The 12605-nt window shown below is 47.6% G+C and overlaps 1 protein-coding gene across 8 annotated transcripts in view; it reads left to right on the forward strand.

Moving 5' to 3' along the window:
- The window catches only part of LOC119840976 (zinc finger protein 883-like), a 104946-nt gene that overhangs the window by 71037 nt on the left and 21304 nt on the right, over positions 1 to 12605 (forward strand). The window contains exon 1 of one of the 8 annotated variants that reach the window (XM_043495343.1): positions 7414 to 8118. The exons of 6 other annotated variants lie outside the window; for them this stretch is intronic. The gene's annotated coding sequence lies outside the window, so the exon portion shown is untranslated. Of the gene's footprint in view, positions 1 to 7413; positions 8119 to 12605 lie in introns of those variants that run through there. One more of the 8 variants, XM_043495342.1, reaches the window with a different exon arrangement.

The following is a 12605-nucleotide window of genomic DNA, read 5'->3' on the forward strand; positions in this document are numbered from 1 at the left end:
GGCGCCGTTGGACCCCAGTGAGGTACCGTTGCCCTTGAAGGATGACGACTCAGATCGGGGCGAACCGATGGCCGTGGATCAGCCGGTGTCAGGGGAATTGTCATCGGGCAATCCAGAGAACCCGTTACAAGGGGGGTCAGGATTGCCGCCCGCGGTTGTGCCATCAGCCCCTCCCCGACACGTTCGGATTATTGACTTGCCTAAAACTGGAGAGTTTGATAACTTGATGCAGGACCAGATAATTCGGTGGTTATATAAGGAAGGTATTGCAGCTCGACAGATGATGGGTGAGCTGGATAGAAAGGAAAACAGACCGCAAGGATCATCACAATCACATTTGCTGCAACAGCTTCAAGAGCACGGCATACCTGACCCCTCACGTTTGCCCCGTATTTGTAGGTTGTGTGGGTATTATGGTTGTACGGAGCACCTCACTCTCGAGGGAGAGTTGCGACCGACAGCAGAGGAAGGATATCGCAAAATTTATGCCCCCGCTACGCAACCAGTTCGACCAAAAGTGAAACCTCCGCCACCTACGTGTTCTTCAATTGGACGAGGGCAAGAAGAACGGGGGACAGGGGTGATTTGGAGGGATGGGGGGGAGAGGAGCGGGATCTCCTGACCCAATTAAGTGCTGGCATGGATTGATAAAGGATGCTATAATTGAAGGGGAATTTTTGGATGCCATGCCGGCTACTTTCCCGGTATCGGTATCAAGGGAGGGGGTTAAATCTTAGGTGCCGTTAGATTGGAGATTGATGAGGGAGGCTCAGTAAGCTATTGTGGCGTATGGCTTGAAAAATCTGTATGTACAAGCGTTATTAGAACAAATATTCTCGGGGCAAGCGATGTGTCCCTTTGACGCCCAGAAATTTGCAGACATGTTGTTAACACCCACACAGAGATTATTATGGAAGGATTCATGGAGAAAAAAGGCTGAGCACGTGACAGGGGCGATTTGAAGAGCCTCAGCTACAAGCGCGATTGGTACCCCAAATATTACAACAGTCTCAGCTTCTAGCATTGGAGGCATTCAAAGAGCTCCCTGATTTGGGCACCCCTTCACCCCCTTATTTAAAGGTCACGCAGGGAGCGGGCGAATCTTTTGCCCTTTTTTTGGACCGCCTGAGGACGGCATTGGATAGGGCCCCTAATTTAACACTAGGTGCCAGATCGGCATTGGGGGTAGATTTAGCCCTTCAAAATGCTAACCCCACGTGTAAGAAGATTTTGGTGACTTTACCAAAATCGGCCTCTCTAGTCGACATGATTGAAGCCTGCACTCGTGCCCCCTTGGTGGAGGAGGAGGATAAGGCAAAGATTCATGCACGCGCCTTGGCGGTAGCCTTGAATACCTCCAAGTCGAATTGGCGTAGAGGAAGGGAGGGGGCGTGTTATTAGTGTGGAAAGATGGGTCATTTAAAACAGGATTGCCCCAGAAAAGAGGTCAGACTAAAGCCCCTTTTTGTATTTGGGACTTTGGATCACTAACTGCACCGTACGCCCCCAGCAGTTGAAAATCTCTCCTCATGTTTGCACACTGTATGATGCACAAAAACTGCTAGGTAAACTGCAATGGCTTCGCCCCCTTTGTGGCATCACAAATCAGGATATAACTCCTCTTCTTCCTTTATTAGAAGGGGGGAGAGCCCCCGGAGAATAAGGTCCCGCGCTTGGAGGGGAAGCATCAGAGGAGGTTGTGCTTGTGGCCATATCCTGTTTATTTCCAAAATGAGGATGTGGGTTATCGATATTGTTATAGTGGTATTGCTTGGGTTACAGGGGGGACTCCTTGTACCCCTACGTGTGCGAATGACGTATAACCTATGGGAACATCTAGCATTGATAGCCAATGTTACACACTTTTGTTTGTTTAATTTTGTGGCAGCCGGGAAACTACTTAACTTAACTACTTGACTTATGAGGAGAGGCTGAGGGAGCTGGGATTGTTTAGTCTGCAGAAGAGAAGAATGAGGGGGGATTTGATAGCTGCTTTCAACTACCTGAAAGGGGGTTTCAAAGAGGATGGCTCTAGACTGTTCTCAATGGTAGCAGATGACAGAACGAGGAGTAATGGTCTCAAGTTGCAATGGGGGAGGTTTAGATTGGATATTAGGAAAAACTTTTTCACTAAGAGGGTGGTGAAACACTGGAATGCGTTACCTAGGGAGGTGGTAGAATCTCCTTCCTTAGAGGTTTTTAAGGTCAGGCTTGACAAAGCCCTGGCTAGGATGATTTAACTGGGACTTGGTCCTGCTTTGAGCAGGGGGTTGGACTAGATGACCTTCTGGGGTCCCTTCCAACCCTGATATTCTATGATTCTCTATGATTCTACTGGGCACTTGTCTTGTTCCCATATGTCATCATCCCAAAGAAATTGGCAGTCACACCATGCTTGCAGCTTATGCCAATTTGTCTTCACAGTATTCAAATATGGCAAATTGGGGCCCCGCCAATTACTCCTTGTCCCCTGGGGCCCTAATTTTACATACCCCGTATCCAGCCGGGGCACATAATGTAAGGTGTGCGTGAGTGGTTAATTGCACACGCGCAAAAGTACCCATGGGCTGCCAAACCGTAAGTGCCCCCCCTTTTGAATTGTACTAATGCGGTTAATGTTTCTTTTAATTATGGACATATTATTTTGCCGTCTGGTTGGTTTTTTTACCTGCGGCGCACGAACCTTTAGTTATATTCCTGCCAATCTAAATCATAATACCTTGTGCTGTCTTAGCCAAATGACCCTTTTGTTGCCCGGAAAGAATCAGCAGCGAAATAGGCGGAGCACGGCCCTGCAAAATACGTGTTCCGCCGATGTTACCTTATATAGTCACTCAGAATATTTGACTTTGCTGAATGCTGTTGCAGGCATTCCTGGCTTTGCAACTTATTACACGGTGCAAACTTTGAATGCATTAGCTTGTTTTGCTGTTAAAGCGCTTAATGCTGTATTACAGGCAATTGCTCTTTTAAGTATGGAACAACAGGAATTAAGAAATGCCATTTTAGATAATCGAGCTGCGATTGATTTTCTATTGCTTAAGCATCCCTGGTGTTGCTATTATGGGAAAATGCTTTTAATTTAGAGAAATTAGTGTGTTGGAGTATTAAACAGTTTAATCTAATTTTTGAAATATTAACTGAGTTATTAATCAATGTAGATAGCATTTGCCATGCAGTTTTATATAATAGTGCTGCAACTGAATTTTTATTATTAGCACATGGACACGGATGTGAAGATTTTGAGGGTATGTGTTGTGTTAATTTGTCAGATCATTCTCACTCTGTTCATGAATTATTTGCAAAGTTAGAACACAATATGGATAACATCATTACAGCACACTCTTTTATTAATTGGTATCTGTATTGGTATAATTTGTTTGTGTGGTCCATATATAGTTCAATGTATGCGTTGGGGAATGTCACGGATGATTCAAGCTGCTTTTTAACAAAAAGGGGGAGATGTGGGAAATGCTGAGTATCAGATGTTTTAGAAATGTGTGCCAAGTAATGGAAAATAACAGTACAAGAGATAAAGGACAAGGCCAGAAGATTTTGGCTGGACTGAGGACTAAACTTTGGCTGAACTAAGGACTAATGAGATAAGCAGCACCTGAGAGTCTTCACCACCATAAGATAATGGAACCCAAAGATAAGTATAATGAGAACATTGGGTGATAAACAACAGAAAAGGAATAAACAAGTGCTGTATATGTATGGCTGTGGGAAGGGAAATAAAGTGCTTTTTGCCAGCAACTGTGTCAGTTGTCCTGTAAGCCAGCCTGCTAGCAGCAACAGCGAGTGTCTATTATTTTGCACTAGGGGCCAGGTCCTTGGAGAGACGGAACCTAGGTTTCATTTGTGCATGCTTAGCAGCTTCTAGAATTTGGTTCGAAGCATTTACACATTTCCCTGGCCTGTTCTTAAAAGTGCTGCTATAGAAAGTGGAGAGGGGCAGGAACTCACTGCAGGATCAGTAGCTGAATCCCTTAGATATTTCAGAGTAGCAGCCATGTTAGTCTATATTCGCAAAAAGAAAAGGAGTACTTGTGGCACCTTAAAGACTAACAAATTTATTAGAGCATAAGCTCACGAAAGCTTATGCTCTAATAAATTTGTTAGTCTCTACGGTGCCACAAGTACTCCTTTTCCTTAGATATTTATAGCTCATCAGAAGAAGGAAGTGGATTGGTGGGTGTCTGGGGATTTAATAATAAACACACAAATATCATTGTTCTTAATGAATTTTCATCTTCTAATTCCCATAACCCACCATTTATCTCTGGCTGCTCCTGGAAGTCTGGGGAGGGAATATAGTAAACTCCTTTGACCAGTGTACAGCCTAAGGCACAAAGATCTTTCAGTGGCTGCCTCAAAGTCACCCAGAGTGAAATTCACTTCACTGGATAAATCCCTAGTTGCTGGGCTCTGCAGAGGGGTGGGGAGGTGAATTCCATTCCTCGGCATGGACATCACCCCACCCCCCCACTCCCGGCAATCCTGACCCCGATCTCAGACACTACCCTAATCTTCCCCTGCAGTGATGGACCCACTTGATGCTGCCAGAGCCATCTGCCGTGGACTTAGAGGGGCAGAGGCCCGGCTCCAGAACTGCTACCCCTGCCCAGAGCCACCATGCTGTGCTATGGTTGCTCTGGCTTTCCAATCTGCAGATGGGTCTAGCTGTTTGGGTACTCGCCCATGTACCCACCACACACAAACTTCCTCACAACACACATCCCAGGATAGGGAAGGACCATCTGGCTGGCTGCAGTCTCCCCTTGCTGCTGTGAAAGGAATGGGGTGGTACCTCATATAGGACACAAACATATCCAGGTGCAGAAGGGAAATGTTGTTTCTTCCAGGGGCTTATAAATGTTTGGTTTAGAGTCCTGAGCTCTGTCTTCCTGTTTGTCTCCTGCCACTTTCAGGTCTCTTGGCGAGACAAGGTGGGTGAGATCATTTCTTTTAGAACCAATTAAAAATACATCTCTTTGATATCCTGGGGACAACAATTCTTTTCCCTTTGTACCTCCTCCCCTTCTCATCTCGCCCTCAGCTGAGACTGTCCCATGTGATGGGAAAATAAGGGTTCAGTCCTGTAACTGGACTGGGTCTTGCCAGCAATAACAGGTGTGAAAGCCTGTGTGCATAAATAACAACAGCAGCTCTGAGACATACAGAGAAGAGATGGGAGTGAGCAGGTTATGTTTGTGCAGGGTGTAAGTTATTCATGCAGCCACTGGGTGTTCTCTGCTGCACTCCAGCTACACTCACTCAGTTAGGTGTAGATGTACTGAAAGGTAGAGGGTGAAGGGTGTGGCTGTTGCTGGGGAGCAGGCACAGTGTCTGAGTGTAGAACAGGTGTCAGTAGCTCCTGTAAAGTGTAGCTCACAAAAAAACAAATTCCATTGTAGCAAAGATAAAGTGCTTGATTCTGTGCCATGGTTGTCGTTTTCTCGATAGGCACTATCTCAAATGACTAGGTGCACATAGGAGTTTTGTAGGAGTAAAGAAAGGGTCATTGCTCACGTGGGTCAGAATTAGGATTACATTGGTGTGTACCTTATCTCTGCATTTCCTGATTATTACAAGTTTGAGTTTTGCTGATGTCTCTTCTGGAGGGGCACCAGATAGCTCCGGGCAACCTTAAATCCTGCATTCATAAAAGTTTCTTTTGTAAGTGAATTTCCTAGGTTTCTCCACAGAGCGATGTTGGCTGGAGGAGTTAGCAGCCCTATAGGCAGTTGTGGATCTCACATAAGTTTGCAATCAGAGGCACAGAGAAGTGCAATGACTTACCCAAGGTCACCCAGCAGGCCCGTGGCAGAGCCAAGAATAGTCCCCGTCCAGTGCTCTCTCCACGTAGTTGCTGGGTGATTCTGAAGTGCTGCTCCCCTCTCCTGTACTTTTTGTTATGGTGGAATGGGAATAATGGTCATGCTTTCAAATGTCTCTCTCCTTCCCCACCTTCTCCTTCTCCTTCTGCCACCGTTTCCAGCTCCACCTCCCCTTCTTGTCCATCCCCTGCAGCCCTCTCTTAGCACTGTAGGAGCCAGTTGCTGTCTCCTGTCCTAGGCTGCTGCACACACTTATTACAGGCAGCAGCAGCATACGATATGGCACATGCCACCTTGGTGATGTAGCCTGAGCTGCCCACTGAGCTCACTGCTACTTCCAGCTGGGCCCCCTGACCCTGGTCCAGACATGCTCTAGCTCCGCCCAGTCTGCCCCTCCTCCAAACATGCCCCCTCCCCTATATGCTCTGGCCTGCCCCTCCATACCATACACATGTAACATGTACCTTTACAGTATTCATATTTCAGATGAATCAGGGGCGCCTAGAGGATTCAGGGGGTCTGGGGTCTTCGGTGGCGGGGGTCCTTCAACTCCAGGTCTTCAGGGCACTTTGCCGAAGACATGGAGTGGAAGGACCCTTGCCTCCGAATTGCCGCTGAAGACCTGGAGCAGAAGAAGCGGCGGCGGGTCTTCGGCGGTGGGTCCTTCACTGTGTTCGGTGTGTGTGTTCGGTGGCACTGAAGAACCTGCCGCCGAAAATTCTCCTGGGGGGCCCCTGAAAACTCTCATGGGGGGGCCCGGGGCAAATTGCCCCACTTGCTTGCTCCCCCCCAGGACGGCCCTGCAGATGATCTACAAATTTGTGTTACCTTCAGCTCCCTCCCCCCCCCAATTTCAGGTGTTTGGTGGTGCCCCAAATGGTTTTCCATTGACAGTTTGGGAGGGAGCAAGGCAGATCACTTGAGCCTTGCGTTACCTTGCAGCTGACTAGTGGGAAGTGACGACTCCCTCTTGGGTGGATGGGCCAATCCTCTTGGTGATTGATTTTTTTTCATTCCGAGTCCATAAAGTAGATTTTCAATATAAATGCTTTGTTCCTTACATATGACCCATACGTTGATCTCTGTCATTGAGTCTTGACCAGTTATGAGTTTTCTGTACACACCTCACATGATCATCCTCTAAGAGATGTGTTTGCTGTGATGGCAGGTCTCAGGTGAGAGCTGCTGTCGAAGACCAAGTCACCCTTTGCCAAGGGTTCTCTGTGTCACTGTCTGACCCCCGTAGGCCAGGGAGAGGATAACTTTCTGCCAATGGCCTTTAGGATGGGTGCTGAGTTCACTGCAGTGCCCCTCATCCCCTCTCCATTTCCCTTCTCGGAGTGCTGTCTGGGATGCTGCCCCGCTTCCTCTTCCCCAGGCCGCCCCGTATCTACTCCATGTGCCAGGCTGCTGGCAGCCCCCAGTGAGAGGCCATCCAGTCCATCAAACTAGTGCCAAACTGCTGGGCCTCAGGCCTTCTGTGGTGCTTCCTCTCTTGGGGTACCAGCTGAAAGAGCCAACTGTCGGAAAACAAGGGTAAGAAAAGGAATGAAAGAAAAGAAACCCTCTCTTTGTGGCTGGAGATGCTCCACAGACTGTTCCCTTCCTAGCGTTGCTCCCCTCTGAGTAGAGTAGGTCTCTCCTGTTAACTCCTGCTCCAGTCCTAGCATGGTTTGCAGGTGTGGAGGGGCTGGGCCAGTCCAGACTAAAGTAGCAGTTTTACCCCTTCTATGCCAGTGTGGGGTTTATATAGCCCTTCACAGGCACCCAGACCCAGGAAATGGCCCTCTATGAGCCCCATGCCTGATGTGGTGGGGTGACCCACTGGCAGCATTGCCTTTGAGAGTGCTGCTCCCACTCCATCCCCTTCCCCTTTACTGCCACCACAATGCCTGTCGCCTTCACTTCCTGAGGGATGACTCCCAGAAGGTGTGTTTTGTTATATATTTTCCTGCCCTGCCCCCCCTCCAGGATATGTTGTGCACCCTCTGTCTCAGGAGATAAGGCGGGTCCTGGGGTTTGGGTGATTCTATGCTGGAGATCCATCATCACTGAAGGAGTGGCAGCCTTGACCCTCCTTGAAGGTTGCAGGGATGCTGATGTGCACTGGAGGAGAACTGAGGCTTGACTGAGTCCATAGACCATTTGGCCCACACTGTGTCACTGTAAAGCCTGCTCTGCATTGCTGCAAATTGCTGCTGGTGGCGTTGTGCCCATAAGTTTCTGTAACACTGTCTTCAGTGACTTGAGAGCACGAGCACCAGCCTCAAGCAGACTGGTAAGAAGCAGGGCACAAACCCCAAATTGATCGTGAGATCTATATGTAGATTTCACCAACCAAGTATCAATTGTAAACGCTTCAGGCACTGTAACAGCATTAACATGGAATTAAATCATAGAATCATAGAATATCAGGGTTGGAAGGGACCCCAGAAGGTCATCTAGTCCAACCCCCTGCTCAAAGCAGGACCAAGTCCCAGTTAAATCATCCCAGCCAGGGCTTTGTCAAGCCTGACCTTAAAAACCTCTAAGGAAGGAGATTCTACCACCTCCCTAGGTAACGCATTCCAGTGTTTCACCACCCTCTTAGTGAAAAAGTTTTTCCTAATATCCAATCTAAACCTCCCCCATTGCAACTTGAGACCATTACTCCTCGTTCTGTCATCTGCTACCATTGAGAACAGTCTAGAGCCATCCTCTTTGAAACCCCCTTTCAGGTAGTTGAAAGCAGCTATCAAATCCCCCCTCATTCTTCTCTTCTGCAGACTAAACAATCCCAGCTCCCTCAGCCTCTCCTCATAAGTCATGTGCTCTAGACCCCTAATCATTTTCGTTGCCCTTCGTTGTACTCTTTCCAATTTATCCACATCCTTCCTGTAGTGTGGGGCCCAAAACTGGACACAGTACTCCAGATGAGGCCTCACCAGTGTCGAATAGAGGGGAACGATCACGTCCCTCGATCTGCTCGCTATGCCCCTACTTATACATCCCAAAATGCCATTGGCCTTCTTGGCAACAAGGGCACACTGCTGACTCATATCCAGCTTCTCGTCCACTGTCACCCCTAGGTCCTTTTCCGCAGAACTGCTGCCGAGCCATTCGGTCCCTAGTCTGTAGCGGTGCATTGGATTCTTCCATCCTAAGTGCAGGACCCTGCACTTATCCTTATTGAACCTCATTAGATTTCTTTTGGCCCAATCCTCCAATTTGTCTAGGTCCTTCTGTATCCTATCCCTCCCCTCCAGCGTATCTACCACTCCTCCCAGTTTAGTATCATCCGCAAATTTGCTGAGAGTGCAATCCACACCATCCTCCAGATCATTTATGAAGATATTGAACAAAACGGGCCCCAGGACCGACCCCTGGGGCACTCCACTTGACACCGGCTGCCAACTAGACATGGAGCCATTGATCACTACCCGTTGAGCCCGACAATCTAGCCAGCTTTCTACCCACCTTATAGTGCATCATCCAGCCCATACTTCCTTAACTTGCTGACAAGAATGCTGTGGGAGACCGTGTCAAAAGCTTTGCTAAAGTCAAGAAACAATACATCCACTGCTTTCCCTTCATCCACAGAACCAGTAATCTCATCATAAAAGGCAATTAGATTAGTCAGGCATGACCTTCCCTTGGTGAATCCATGCTGACTGTTCCTGATCACTTTCCTCTCCTCTAAGTGCTTCAGGATTGATTCTTTGAGGACCTGCTCCATGATTTTTCCATGATTTTTGTCCATTACAGACAGTCCCCTTGGGTTATCCCATAGATCTCACCACGCAGGTGACCCTACCTTTGTGACAGATGGTGCCTTACACCAGGGGGTTCTCAACCTTTTTTTCTCTGATGCCCCCCCCCCAACATGCTATAAAAACTCCACGGCCCACATGGGCTACAATAACTGGTTTTCTGCATTTAAAAGCCAGGTCTGGTGTTAGGGGGTAGTGAGCAGGGCAGCTGCCTGGGGTCCCATGCCACAGGGCCCCCATAAAGCTACATTGCTTAGGCTTTGGCTTCAGCCCTGGGTGGTGGGGCTCAGGGCCCTGGGCTTCAGCCCATGAGCTGGGACTTCAGCTTTCTGCCCTGGACCTCAGCGAGTCTAATGCTGGCAGCCCCCCTGAAACCTGCTCATGGCCCTCCAGGGGGCCCCAGATCCCTGGTTCAGAAACCACATTGCCTAACACCACAAATCACAGCAATGTTCAGGTTACTGTCAGTCCCAAAGGACCAGTCACTTACTTAGGTCAGTTGAATCTTAGCTCTCACAGCAAAGACCACACTTGTAGCCAGTCCTGTAGTAACCTATATTAAGATTTATTTAAAAGGAAATGAGAGTTGTTTACAGAGTTAAAGCAGGTAATCATATAGATGCAGAAGAGTTACAGTCTTAAATTTCGAAAGGTAATAGAAGTTTCTATAATAAGCAACTTCTATATATTCTTTAGGACTAATCCAGGCTAAGCAGCTGGGGATCTCTTGCTTATGCCTTGAAACTTTGCCCCTGGGAGTCCCAAGCAGCATACAGATAATCAGTTCCTTCTATATGGGTTTTTTTATCCCCTTCCTGCCATGTGCTGTGACCTGCAAACTCAGCTAATGGGAAGTCAAGAGCACAACAACAGTCTTTTGCTGTCTTTAACATCCCATAATACTCTATCTGGTGTTGATTGACCATTTCTCCCAGGCAGGGTGTAATGCATTTTATTGCCAACCAGCACTTCACATAGGTAGAGTCTCTCTTCTTTCTGGTGATTTACATAGCCACAGAGGCTCACAATGCAACTAGTCAGATATTAACCCAGGCAGCAACTCACAAGCATTCAATAAAGTCTAAACACATTCTTATAATCCTAATGCCTGTTTTAACAATACTAGCACAGGTTAGCCAGACTGATTCCAGCAATGCATTTGTCCGTGTTCAGTTAAGACATGGGGGCTTTTGCAAGAGCTAACACTTCATTTGCCAGTGTCACAGGCAGGATGGGCAGGGATGGTGTCTCTAGCCTCTGTTTGCCAGAAGCTGGGGTGGGTGACGGGGGATGGATCGCTTGATGATCACTTGTTCTGTTCATTCCCTCTGGGGGGCCTGGCATTGGCCACTGAGCTAGATGGACCATTGGTCTGATGCAGTGGGATGTTCTTATGTTCAGTCTCTATCAAGAGTATCTACTCATTTGGACTCATTGGGGAGTCACAGAAAGAAACAAGGTGTGCTGAGACAAGAAGATCAAGGGATGTGATTGTTTCCCTCTGTTCGACATTGGTGAGGGCTCATCTGGAGTACTGTGTCCAGTTTTGGGCCCCACACTACAAGAAGGATGTGGAAAAATTGGAAAGCGTCTAGTGGAGGGCAACAAAAATGATTAGGGGACTGGAACACATGACTTATGAGGAGAGGCTGAGGGAAGTGGGATTGTTTAGTCTGCAGAAGAGAAGAATGAGGCAGGGTTTGATAGCTGCTTTCAACTACCTGAAAGGGGGTTCCAAAGAGGATGGATCTAGACTGTTCTCAGTGGTAGCAGATGACAGAACAAGAAGTAATGGTGTCAAGTTGCAGTGGGGAAGGTTTAGGTTGGATATTAGGAAAAACTTTTTCACTAGGAGTGTGGTGAAACACTGGAATGGGTTACCTAGGGAGGTGGTGGAATCTCTTTCCTTTGAGGTTTTTAAGATCAGGCTTGACAAAGCCCTGGCTGGGAGGATTTAGTTGGGGATTGGCCCTGCTTTGAGCAGGGGGATGGACTAGATGACCTCCTGAGGTCCCTTCTAACCCTGATAGTCTATGATTCTATGAAGAAGGCCCAGTCTCAGAGCCCCTGGGGTCACACTTGCCAAAAACTAAAACAAGGCCCATCCCATGAAAGGGGGCACTCCCAGAAGAGACTGTATAAAGGCTGGAGCATCAAACAACTTTGTCCCCAAGGCAGCTGTCTCAGGTTTACAATGAGAGGGAGAATCCCCCAAAGTGACTCCTTTGGTTCATAGAATCATAGAACTGGAAGGGACCTCAACAAGTCATCTAGTCCAGTCCCCTGCACTCAAGGCAGACTAAGTATTATCTAGACCAATGCTACTCAAAGTGGTGGTCTACAGGCCAGTGCCAGTCTGCGCGCACATTGGGGAAAAAAAATTGCCGGTCCCCCACATTGGATAGCTTGAGAAGCACTGATCTAGACCATCCCTGACAGGTGTTTGACCAGCGTGCTCTTAAAAATCCCCAATGATGGCGATTCCACAACCTCCCTAGGCAATTTATTCCAGTGCTTAACCACTCTGACAGGAAGTTTTTCCTAATGTCCAACTTAAGCCACCCTGGCTGCAATTTAAGCCCATTGCTTCTTGTCCTATCCTCAGAGGTTAATAAGAACAATTTTTCTCCCTCCTCCTTGTAAAAATCTTTTATGTACTTGAAAACTGTGATCATGTCCTCTCTGTCTTCTCTTCCCCAGACTGAACAAACCCAATTTTTTTCAATCTTCCCTCTTCGGTCACGTTTTCTAGACCTTTAATCATTTTTTGTTGCTCTTCTCTGGACTTTCTCCAATTTGTCCATGTGTTCCTGAAATGTGGCGCCCAGAACTGGACACAATATTCCAGTTGAGGCCTACTCAGTGCAGAGTAGAGCAGAAGAATTACTTCTCATGTCTTGCTTACAACACTCCTACTAGTACATCCCAGAATGATGTTTGCTTTTTCTGCAACACTGTTGACTCATATTTAGCTTGTGGTCCACTATGACCACCAGATCCCTTTCCACAATACTCC

The sequence above is a fragment of the Dermochelys coriacea genome, chromosome 12 (genome assembly GCF_009764565.3).
Source record: "Dermochelys coriacea isolate rDerCor1 chromosome 12, rDerCor1.pri.v4, whole genome shotgun sequence".
Classification (NCBI taxonomy): domain Eukaryota; kingdom Metazoa; phylum Chordata; order Testudines; family Dermochelyidae; genus Dermochelys; species Dermochelys coriacea.